Source organism: Canis lupus, unplaced genomic scaffold (assembly GCF_011100685.1).
Source record: "Canis lupus familiaris isolate Mischka breed German Shepherd unplaced genomic scaffold, alternate assembly UU_Cfam_GSD_1.0 chrUn_S1586H1776, whole genome shotgun sequence".
Lineage (NCBI taxonomy): Eukaryota > Metazoa > Chordata > Mammalia > Carnivora > Canidae > Canis > Canis lupus.
This window is the reverse complement of record NW_023330426.1, coordinates 1-8,389: the sequence shown is the minus strand read 5'-3', so window position 1 is coordinate 8,389 and position 8,389 is coordinate 1. Positions and strand designations below refer to the sequence as shown.

Sequence of the window (8,389 nt, the reverse complement as noted above, 5' to 3'; positions counted from 1 at the left end):
GGCCACGGCGAGCAGGGGAACGGGGGTTAATACCCTGAACGTAGGTACACTAGAATTGTCACATCATCCCTGGTTGGTGGCTGGTCAGCGGGACACATGGGCCTCCCAAGGAGGCCACAGAAAGACCCACAGATCAGGCTGTTGTGAGTACTTAGCCTGCTTCGGAAAGAGGGCCCCGCAGCAGGCTCACGAGAGAGATTTCAACAATATCAAAGGAATGAGTTTTCCAAACAGAAGAAACCAAAGGACTCCTGAGAACCACAGCCAAGGGGAGCTTGCGAGCTTTCCCTATACCTTGGTTTCTTCAGCCACAGCGAACCTGGGAATGAGGAGACATGCCCTGAACGTAGGTACACTCGACTTGTTACATCATCCCTGGTGGGATGGCTGTTCGGCAGGACCCACGGGATTTCACAGGGGCACTAGAACGGCCACAGATCAGGCTGGGGCCAGGGGAAAGCCTGAGTACGATGAGGGCATGGAGCGGGCTCATGAGAGAGACTTCAACAATATCAATGGAATTAGGATTCCAAACACAGGAAAGCAAAAGAGTCTGAAGCACCAAATCCAAGGACAGCACGCAAGCTTTCCTAGACCTCTGTTTTCATCGGCCACAGTGAACACGGGGATGGGGAGAAATGCCCTGACTGTACGGACATGTTCATTCTCACATCATCCCCGTTGGGATGGCTGGTCAGCAGGGCCCACGGGATTCCCGTGAAGGCACTGGAACGTCCCACAGATCAGACTGGGGCTTGGAGTCAGCCTGATTCTAAAGCGGGCCCGCATCAGGCTCAAGAGAAGGACCTCCACAATAGGCATGGATTAGGATTCCAAACGGAAATAACAAAGAGACTCTGGAGCACCAAAGCCAAGGAGAGCATGAGAGCTTTCACCCAACTCGGGTTTCACGTGCCACTGCAAGCAGGGGGATGGGGAGACATACCCTGAATGTAGATACACTAGAATTGTCACATCATCCCCATTGGGAAATTTAGTAAGCAGGCCCCACTGGACTCCCCAGGAGGCACTGGAACGTCCCACATACCAAGCAGGGACAGCAATCAGCCGACTTCTGAAAGAGGGCCAAGCAGCAGGCTCATGAGTGAGACTTCAACAATATCGACTGAATTTGGTTTCCAAACACAAGAAACCCAGAGGCTCAGGAGCACCAGACCACAGAGAGCACTCGAGTTATCCAATACCCTGCTTCTACCGGCCACAGTGAACCTGGGGATGGGGAGAAATGCCCTGAACTAGGAACCCAAGGATTCTCCCATCACTCCTGATTGGATGGCTGGTGAGCAGGCCCCACGGGACTCCCCAGAAGGCACTGGAACTTCCCACAGATCAGACTGGGGCTAGGAATCAGCCTGCTTCTAAAGCGGGCCGGCATCAGGCTCACGAGAGGGACTTCCACAAGAGGCATGGCTTTAGGATTCCAAACGGAAGAACAAAAGGACTCTGGAGCACCAAAGGCAAGGAGAGCAGGCGAGCTTTCACCCAACTCTGGTTTCACAGTTCACAGCGAGCTGGGGGACGGGGACAAATATCCTGAACATAGGTACACTAGAATTGTCACATCATCCCCGGTGGGAAGGCTGGTGAGCAGGCCCCACTGGACTCCCCTGGGGGTACTGGAATGTCCCACATACCAAGCAGGGACAGCAATCAGGTTTCCTCCAAGAATCAGCCTGCTTCTGAAAGAGGGACCAGCAGGAGGCTCACGAGAGCGATTTCAACAATGTCAACGGAATCAGCGTTCCTAACAGAGAAAACCAAAGGACTCTGGGGTACCCGAGCCAAGGAGAGCAGGCGAGCATTCCCAGAACTCTGGTTTCATCAGCCACAGCGAGCCTGGGCATAAGGAGACATATCCCTGCACCGTCGGTACACTAGTACTCTTACAATCCTTCCTGGTGGGATGGCTGGTCGGCAGGACCCACGGGACTCCCCAGGGGCACTAGAATGGGCCACAGATCAGGCCGGGGCCAGGGAAAATCCTGAGTACCAGGAGGGCAGGGAGCGGGCTCATGAGAGAGACTTCAACAATATCAATGGAATTAGGATTCCACGCACAGGAAAGCAAAAGAGTCTGAAGCACCAAATCCAAGGACAGCGCGCAAGCTTTCCTTGACCTCTGTTTTCATCGGCCACAGTGAACTCGGCGGCGGGGAGAAATGCCCTGACTGTCCGGACAAGTTCATTCTCACATCAGCCCTGGTGGCATGGCTGGTCAGCAGGATCCACGGGACTCCGCAGGAGGCCCTGGAGTGTCCCACAGATCAAGCTGGGCCCAAGAATCAGCGTGCTTGTGAAAGAGAGTCAGGCAGCAACTCCCCAAAAGCGTTTTCAACTACTATAGTGGTTTCGGATTCCAAGAACGTGCTGGAGGAAGAAAAGAAAAGAAAAGAAAAGAATAGAAGAAACAATGAAAAAGCAAAAGATGGTGAACCTCCAGAGCAAGGAGAGTAGGCCCTCGGTGTGTATTCACGGCTTCAAGCGGCCACAGTGGAGCTGGGTACGCGCCATGCCGCACACGTCTTCCACACGTCAATCTCGGGAGCACGAGGTGCCCAGTGACTCCGTGGGACTCCCCTGGAAGCACAGCCATGTCCACAGGTCAGGCCAGGAGCTAGGAATCCACCTTCTGGGAGAAAGGAGAGCCACAGGTAGCAAGAGCTTTCTTGCGCATTTGCACATACGTCACCAGTCCATATTGGTGTGGAGGAACTGACTCTGTGATTGGGCGAGAATGATTCGGGACAGGCTGAGTCACTTGTGTTCCACCCTCCCCCGACCCGAGGCGTGCTGTACACGTGAGTGCCGCAAAACCGAGGCAGTGGCAACGCGCTGTTCAAACAGCAAATTTCAGCGTGCCCGGCGTGATCACGTTGCCGCAATGGGTTACCTGTCATCGGGGGCGCGGGGGGTGGGGGGGGTTGGGGTTGGTGTGCTTTGTGGGTTAGGGGGGGAATGGATGAACTGCGGGAGATGTTGGACGGGGCTCAGAGAATAAAGACGTGTCGACTAATTGGCACTAGTGGGAAATCCCACTTCCCTTTGGACGTGTTCTCTTGAGATGGATTTGTCGGATTCCTCGGAGAGCCAGGGGCAAAACAAATGGCGAGACGCCTGCTGCCCGCTCGGGCATTCGGGACACTGGGGACACTCAGACCGAGGGCGCTCAGGCCCGGCCCTCTTCCCGGGTTACCCGTGGTGATGAAGTTCGCAGATCATCTGCCTTCCAACACCAGCCCCAGCAGATAATGTTGGGGCGGCCCAGAGGAGCAGCCTCAAGGCCACCAAAGGACCCGCTGGAATCGCAGAACGCCCACGTCCCACCCCTTAGCCCTTTGGTGTGCCGTGTCAGAAAATCTGGGGGTGGAGCAGGGGACCAGCAATGGGAGTTGTCACACGCCTCCCCGGTGATCAAAACCACAATCGTACCAGTCAGATCTAGGCCCAGGAGCACAGGACGAAGCACTCACCGGGACGCTGTGACCAAAGAAGAGCACCCTCCTTGGCCACGGAAACGCGCGCGAGCCTCCGGAGCGGCCAAGAAGGTGCAGGCAGGACAAAGCCCCAGAGCTCTGAGTTCCCGCGGCTTCCTCCGGGAGGGGGACGGGGCGCTGGCGGTGGCAGTGGTGAGCGCCTCGTCGGCGTCGGGAAGGCGTCCATAGCGGATCCTCTCGGCAGCGCCTGCCTGGCAGCAGGCGTCCGAACACAGCCGTCTCGGGACACAGGCTGCCTTCCCAGACAGCCTCTCCTCTTGCAGAGGTTTGAAGACCACTCACGCGCTGCGTCTGCGAGGAGTTTAACTGCTGGGCTGGCCCCGAGGGCCGGCAGAGGCCCTGGAGCTCCTGGCAAGCGGCCCGAGGCAAAGGGAAACGCCGCCTCGTCCCCTTGCCTCCTGAGCTTGGCGAAAACCCCCGGGAGGCCGGCAACGGCCGGCACAGGCTCTCAGCCCGTCGACATCGCCTCGCTGAGCGAAGGGCCGATGGCTGCAGCACCGCCCGTGGCCAGGTCCTCTGGCAAGACCGTGCGTCCCCTCACTTCACACGCGCAAGTCCCCAGCTTCTGCCTTCGGCCGCGGCGGTCTCGGGCCAGACGCCAACGTGGAGGAGCTGCCGCTTGCAACATCCACTCGGATGCAGGCTTCCGGGCGTACGACTGACCCACGAGACCTTCACTCACCAGGCCTCTACCTGCACGCAACCCCCGGGGCCGTCACGTCCTTTCTGACAGGAGACCACAAAGCAGTGGTGGCTGCGCACTGCTGTGGCCTCAGGGGCACCTCGGACAAGACGCCGCCCCGCCCGGGAGGACACGGACCAGGCAGCACCTCTGCGTGCCGGGAAACCTCCACTCCATCCCGCTCAGGAGCACGGGTTCCGGGTCCCGGCTCTCCAGGTCCCACTCGGACGTCTGACACTTCTTTGTCCCGTGGCCCAAGCAAAGTCCTCTCAGACCCTCAGCTGCCAGCACGGCGGCGCGGGGCCTGGTTGCACACCTGGCCCCCGAAGAGAAACTGAAACGAGACGGAGGAGCGCCTCAGGACAACTCGTGGTCCACGGCACAGCAGCTCTCATTGCTCGTCCCCTCCCCACGTTTCAAACGTGCAAAAGGCCAAGGTCCACACGGACACACGGAGGCTCCCACACCCGCAGTACACCAGGGGGTCCCGCCATCCCCCTGCGCACAGACACGATGCACGCGCGCGTTTGAGAAACAACCCGACAGCTCAAGGGAGACGGCTTACCGTGCCACGGGCAATCCGCAGGGCCTTCGGCCATCCTGTAGCTGGAGGCACCACAGTAGGCGACGTGAGTCTTCCCATCATTCTAGGAGACCTCGGGGAGCATGGCGTACCCCTGCCGAGCCCTGCCCAGCCCTGCCGCCAACTGGCGGTGTGGCCTGAAGAAAATCAGGTGTTTGCGATCCTCGGTTCCCTTCTTGCAAGATGGTCACACGCTCATACCTTGCCCAGGCTCTGAAGCTGCAACGAGATGACAACTATCAGCATTACTCTGATGCCTGGTCCACCACACCCTAGCTCCCGCTACTTGGCACGTGACCAGACTCCAGACTCGGGGGAGAGCTCTCAACAGGGGACTGAGCTAAGCCCTAGCGGTCAAACTGCAATGGCCAACAGCGGCGGCACTGTTAAGAGCCCAGCGTCTTCTCAGAACTATACCATACATGCAGGGGCGGCTGGCCCCCACATGCCCACGGACCTGGAATGCATATCAGGAACCTGAGAATTCCCACCGGAATATTAGAAGAAAAAAAAAAAAGGGAGAGAGTGAGGGAGAGAGAGACAGAGGCAGAGAGAGAGAGAATGAGCGAGAGGCAAAGACAGAGACAGACAGAGAGAGAAAAGAACAGACGGTGTCCGCTGGTCCAGCCTCCAATACACACGACCGTTGTATTGGCTTCCCTGGAACTTAACACACCAGAGGACCGCTGGTTCCCACAGGGAGGCCCCTGTCACGACCACCCCGTGCTTCGGTACTGGGAGAGAGATGGCAAAACCTTCAGCCCACCTACCCCGACCTACCTAATCAGAAGGACGGAGGGATGGCTGGAGGCAACGTGGTTCTGCGAGAAGCCCTCCCAGGAGGCCTCGAGAGCCGAAGTTGGAGAAAACTACTCTCTGCATCGCTTCCTTTTGGGAATCTCAACATTCAACCCGCACGAGATTCGGCTTCAACGTTCCACTTTTTGAAGAAGGGCATCAGAAATGCCTTGATCAGGCCAGCACAAAGGAGCAGGCTGCTAAAGAGGCCAGGACACCAAATTCAGAAGAGGCATGGCATGTACACGAACGGAACGGGGATAGCAGATACACGAAAGAAGGGTCGTTTGCATCAGCAAAGCCAGCAAGCGCAGCTGCTCTTCCTGAAGACTGTGGGTTCCGCTGCCACAGGGAACATGGGGACGGGGCGAAGGGACTGCCAAGTGCGCACGTGCTCACATATGCCCGGTGGGCACACCAGGTGAGGCACGGCCCACGGGACTGCCCCAGGAGCCCTGCACTCCACAGATCACTCTGCAGGGGGCAATCGGCCTGCTGAAAGGGGGCTAGGCCGTAGCTCTCGTAGCTTCACGTCAGATAGTCCAACAATATGGATGGAATTAGGATACCAGGTGTGGAAAACAAGGGATTACTGCAGAGCAAAGCCAAGGAGAAAAGGCATGGTTTCCAAACATTTTGCTTTCATCGGACACTGTTGCCTGCCAGCCTGTTTCGGAAAGAGGTCCAGGCAGCAGGCTCACGAAAGAGATTCCAACAGTATCAATGGATATGGTTTCCAAACGCAGGACACCAAAGGAGTCTGGAGCCCCAAAGGCAGGGGAGCATGCGGGCCCTCCCGGAAACCTGGTTTCATCCGCCACAGCGAACAGGGGACGTGGAGAAAAGCCCTGAACGTAGGTCCACTGGTATTCTCACATCATCGCTGGTTGGCGGCTGGTCAGCAGGATCCAGGGGACTCCCGAGGAGGCAACAGAAAGAGCGACAGATGAGGCTGTTGTGAGAAATCAGCCTGCTTCGGAAGAGGGCCCCGAGGCAGGCTCACGAGACCGATTTCAACAATATCAACGGAATTAGCATTCCAAACAGAAGAAACCAAGGACTCTGGGGCACCCAAGCCAAGGAGACCAGGCGGGGTTTCCCAGAACTCTGCTTTCATCAGCCACAGCGAACCTAGGCATAAGGAGACATGCCCTGAACGTAGGTACACTCGTCTTCTTACATCATCCCTGGTGGGATGGCTGTCGGCAGGACCCACGGGACTTCCCAGGGGCACTAGAACGGGCCACAGTTCAGGCTGGGGCCAGGGAAAAGCCTGAGTACGAAGACGACAGGGAGCGGGCTCATGAGAGAGATTTCAACAATATCAATGGAATTAGGTTTCCACAGAAAAAAGCAAAGAATCTGAAGCACCAAATCCAAGGAGAGCGCACAAGCTTTCCTAGACCTCTGTTTTCATCGGCCACAGTGAACTCGGGGATGGGGAGAAATGCCCTGACTGTACGGACAAGTTCATTTTCACATCATCCGTGGTGGGATGGCTGGTCAGCAGGACCCACGGGACTCCCCAGGAGGCACTGGAACGTCCCACAGATCAGGCTGGGGCTAGTAAGCAGCCTGCTCCCCAAGAGGGCCGGCATCAGCTCAAGAGAGGCTTTTCAACAATAGGCATGGATTTAGGATTCCAAATGGAAGGATCAAAAGGACTCTGGAGCACCAAAACCAAGGAGAGCATGAGAGCTTTCACCCAACTCTTGTTTCACGGGCCACAGCGAGCTGGGGGATGGGGGGAAATACCCTGAACGTAGGTACACTGGAATTGTCACATCATCCCTGGCGGGAAGGCTGGTGAGCAGGCCCCACTGGACTCCCCTGGGCGCACCAGAACGACCCACATACCAGGCAGGGACAGCAATCAGCTTCCTTCTGAACGAGGGCCCAGCAGCAGGCTCATGAGTGAGACTTCAACAATATCAATTGAATTAGGTTTCCAGACACAGGAAACCCAAAGGCTCTGGACCGACAGAGCCATGGAGAACACGCCGGGTATCCAATACACTGCTTCTACGGGACACAGTGACCCTGGGGGTAGGGAGAAATGCCCTGAACTGGGTACCCAAGTATTCTACCATCATCCCTGGTGGGATGGCTGGTGAGCAGGACCCACGGGACTCCCCAGGAGACAATGTACCGGCCCGTAGATCAGGCTTCGTCAAGAATCAGCCAGGTTCTGAACGAAGGGACCAGGAGGCTCAGGAGATCGATTCAACAATACCAATGGAATTATCATTCCAAACAGAGGAAACCAAAGGACTCTGGGCATCCAAGCCAGGGAGAGCGTGCAGGCTTTCCCAGAACTCTGGTTTCACGGGACACGGCGAGCAGGGGAACGGGGGTTAATACCCTGAACGTAGGTACACTAGAATTGTCACATCATCCTGGTTGGTGGCTGGTCAGCAGGACACATGGGCCTCCCAAGGAGGCCACAGAAAGACCCACAGATCAGGCTGTTGTGAGTACTCAGCCTGCTTCGGAAAGAGGGCCCCGCAGCAGGCTCACGAGAGAGATTTCAAACAATATCAACGGAATGAGTTTTCCAAACAAAAGAAACCAAAGGACTCCTGAGAACCACAGCCAAGGAGAGCGTGCGAGCTTTCCCTATACCTTGGTTTCTTCAGCCACAGCGAACCTGGGAAATGAGGAGACATGCCCTGAACGTAGGTACATTCGTCTTCTTACATCATTCCTGGTGGGATGGCTGTTCGGACAGGACCCACGGGATTTCACAGGGGCACTAGAACGGCCACAGATCAGGCTGGGGCCAGGGAAAAGCCTGAGTACGATGAGGGCAGG

At 57.0% G+C, this 8,389-nt stretch overlaps 1 long non-coding RNA gene across 1 annotated transcript; it reads right to left on the bottom strand.

Moving 5' to 3' along the window:
- Nucleotides 1–3,940: 3,940 nt before the first annotated feature.
- Nucleotides 3,941–5,751, bottom strand: LOC119878405. Its single transcript, XR_005386833.1, has 3 exons — nt 5,561–5,751; nt 4,763–4,999; nt 3,941–4,531 (listed from the first exon to the last, which is right to left on the bottom strand). It is a non-coding gene; the product is annotated as an uncharacterized LOC119878405 (long non-coding RNA).
- Between the last annotated feature and the right edge of the window lie 2,638 nt (nt 5,752–8,389).